At 38.7% G+C, this 3,940-nt stretch overlaps 1 pseudogene; it reads left to right on the forward strand.

The window, feature by feature from the left end:
- The first annotated feature begins 3,656 nt into the window (after positions 1 to 3,656).
- The window catches only part of LOC106144407, a 3,934-nt pseudogene continuing 3,650 nt past the window's right edge, over positions 3,657 to 3,940 (forward strand).

The following is a 3,940-nucleotide window of genomic DNA, read 5'->3' on the forward strand; positions in this document are numbered from 1 at the left end:
AATGAGAAGAAATAACTGTCTCCTTCTGATTACTATCACCCATTCAACAAAAGAGCTAAGAGAGCTGATCACTAAGTTGCTTCACTTGCCACATGTTAAAGACTTCTGTTCATTACTTCCATCGATCCCCATAACCTTAGGGTTACTTAACTGTAACTTTAACTATAGATAAGAAAGACATTATCAAAACAACCAAGCATTATGGCTAATCTTCTCTGTTTAATATTAAGCTCTTAGCACTAGAATAGTAGCAATGGTCTCCACAGCCAATAAAAACAAAGATACCACATAAGGAAAGGAGGAAACTATGCTTTAGAAAGCTTTAGAGTAAAGCTGACTTTACAGATGACAGTGGAATAGAACAGAGAAATGTTTTCTTTATCGATAAACAATCGAGATGACTCTATTTTGTTATTCTTTTCAGCTTGTTTTTCTTTTTTTCTATTTTTACTTTGATTTTTGTTTCTTTTGTGCTGTATTGTGTTTTGTTTCTATGGAAAAGTATGTAATTATGTGTTCTAGACTGGCCCAGAACCCATGATCTTGCCTCTAACTGTTGAAAGCTGGGATCTCAGGTTTATGCCACCATGCCCAATTAAAATGGATCTTTTGGTATTTGACCATCATACTAAATTAGTGCCCTCTTCATCATGTTTTTGCCATGACTTTCTCAAGCAGGAGAGCTGAGTCTGATGTCTCAGTTTTTTCTTTCTTTTCCTTCTTTTTGTTTGGAAGGGGGTCTTTTCAAGGTAGCATTTCTCTTGTAGCCTAGATTGTTCTGGAACTTGCTCTGCAGATCAGGCTAGCCTCAAACTCATAGTGATCAACCTGCTTCTGCCTTTCAAGAGCTAGAATCAAAGGCCTGTGCCACCACCACTGGCTTAACTGAGGTTTCTAAATGATGGATAAATTCAGTCACCTAACAATTACTAAACAAGAATGATAGCAGACTGATTGAGCCAGAGTTAATCTCATTCTTATTTGGGTTTAGGAATTGATGTGGTCCACCACGTAACTCAACCTCTTGGTTGTTAGCGTACCTGGAATACAATGTGGTATTCACTATTTCCATGACATGACCATGGTGTTCAAATTCCTCTTTCTCAAAATGAAATCATTAGAACAAAGCAACTACAACAGACTTCTTATTAATTTCATTAACATCTTATAGAACTTAGATTTTCTACCTAGAATACATATCTATTTCACCTTTTAGCTATAACTTTGAAAAACGTTCAACAATAAAATAAACTACCCATGCCAGTTGGCCGTAACTCTCACCTTTAATCCCAGGACTTAGCAGGCAGAGGCAGGTGGATGTGCGAGTTCAAAGCCAGCCTGGTCTACAGAGTGAGTTCCAGGACAGCAAGGATTGTTACACAGAAAAGCCCTGTCTCAAAAAAGTCAAGCAAGCAAACAAATAAAAAACTATCTATAAAAATAAACACTTTGCACAATAGAGTGCTTTGAGTTAATGAATCAGTAACTAATAATTACTAATGATTACCCTCACTAGCTAATAGTTAATAGGACCTTAATGCTAATTTCTGAAAAAAGCATAACCAAGATTTATTTTTATTAAGATATTTATAGTCTCTATTGCGATTACTCATTTATTATATCTTCTGCTGAAATACAATTTTATCAACACACAATCGAAAAGTGAGTGGGCCTGTGACTAGCAAAATGAGATCATTTTAACAGAGAAACCACCAGTCTACTTTCAGGAAATCTATATTATAACAATCCCCAGCACCTCAGGCACTCACCTGCCTCACAAAATTCAGAGTTACAGGCAAATGAAGTTACTTATTCTAAACTAAAGAGAATCTAAAACTTACCGCTCATTGTTTTAGGTCTGGATTGCTCTCTTCATACTATAATTTGCATCTGTAAAGTTCTCTAAAGATCTACTTCTTAAACAATTGGTTCCAAGAGTGGCAGTACTAGGAGGTGTAGAAAGAACTCTTAAGAGTCAGGGCCCAACTCAGGTGTTGTGGTGTTCAGGTACCCATGGGCTGTGAGTTCTCGGACAACCTATTATACATACAGAGCTCCAGGACTGCTAGGGTAACATAGAAAGACCCCGTCTCAAAACAAGCAAAGCAAAACAAACAAACAAAGAGAGCAAGAAGAAAGAAAAGGAAGTTGTTTACCATGGCAATGCATGTTTAAAGGTTTCTGGTGTAAGACTGTGATCAGAAGCTGAGGACACTGCCAGGTGAGACAAGCTGTGAGACATAGTTCTTTATCAACCAGACTTGGCAAGCAAAAAACTGGCATGATTTCTTTAGGTTCTTGTCTGTTAATATCTTTGGTTAGACATCTGTAACTCTGACCTTGTTCATATCTATAAAGTTTTTAACTTATGATCTAATACAGAAACATCCAGTCTAGTTTGAACTTACTCTGTGGTGGAAATGAGCTAACTATGTGTAACTTGTATTAGACTATGGAGAACATTGCTGTTTTCTTGTGTTAGTCTGAGGAACAACACAGGCTTTTAACTGTCTTACAGTCTTCATGGGACAATAGCTCTAGTTATGAAGCATATCCTGGTGTATTTCCTATATATCAAAATTGTACAGATCAATGAGAAGTCATCTTCCTGACCATCCATGGATATATGTGCCCATAATATTGAGATGTAATCGTGAGATTACATATACAAAACACATGAGATTGCACACTACAATGCCAGTATTGGGGAGACACCATAACTACTTTTGCACATATGAAACTACAGACAGGAACAACAGTTTCCAGAATTCTTGGCCCCACAGGCCTTTCCCAAACTGTATTCTCATCCAGCAGAGAACCATTCCTCAAGTAGGTCAAAATCTGAACAGTAGTTGTCTCCCGCTGCAATTCCTATGGTCTCTGACATGTCACAACCAGATGAGCTTTGGGATGCATCTTGTCAAGAATGAGCATACAAAGCACAATAAAGTTTTTAAGATTATATCATACATAGTATTATTCAAATTTTAAAATGTAAATGCAAAACTATTTTGTAACATGTTCTTGGTAAAGATCTCTTAAGCAAACAAATTTCAATCCATAAACCTCTGTTCTGTATTCCAATGGCATTTTGTTCCTAATACAGTTGCTTAGCCTTTATAACTAAGAGGAATGGTTTAAGTAGCTAGGAGAGATGCTGAAGAATATGATATATCAATTTATCCATGTAAACCACCTATTCATGACTGGCTGGAAATTACTGCATTGGGGATACAGGACTACAGATTTCCGTCATCTTGACTGACCTGCTCCCACAATCCTTCACATCTTGAGATACTGAAACCCCAGCACATGAAAAGAACCTATGCAGTCACCCAGACATTTTGTGCCAGTATACCATTCTACAGAACTCAGATTATACCAGAACAGCTTCCCAGATTTTGTCCAGACACAGCCTATAAACCAGTACAATTTTTGATGCAAAAGGCGCAAACCTTCATAATAGAATATTTCAGATGGGTATCAATCAATGCAAATTGGACTAATGTGTTGACTAATGTAACTCTCTGCATGTGGAAAGACTTCTCAACAAAATAATCTGATTCATACTGGACTTATGATGGCAAGTTCATTCAAATTGCCTTGCAGTCCATCAATGGCTCCAACTTGCTGCTTCTTCTTCTAGAATACACCAAATGGCAGAGGACGCCGGTGCAGCGGGAGGGCCCAGAGGACCAGGGAGGCCCAGGATTAGGAGGCGGTCTGAGGGGCCGAAACCATGGTCGAGGCCGTGGCTGAGGCAGTGGGGCTCCCGGAGGTAAAGCTGAAGACAAGGAGTGGATTCCCGTCACCAAGCTGGGCCGCCTGTGATGTGGGAATGATTTCTTATTAATAAAGAAACTGCCTAGGCCCATTTCATAGGCCAGCCCTTAGGTAGGCGGAGAAAACAGAACAGGAGGCTGGGAGAAAGAAGCTGAGT

Source organism: Microtus ochrogaster, unplaced genomic scaffold (assembly GCF_000317375.1).
Source record: "Microtus ochrogaster isolate Prairie Vole_2 unplaced genomic scaffold, MicOch1.0 UNK53, whole genome shotgun sequence".
Lineage (NCBI taxonomy): Eukaryota > Metazoa > Chordata > Mammalia > Rodentia > Cricetidae > Microtus > Microtus ochrogaster.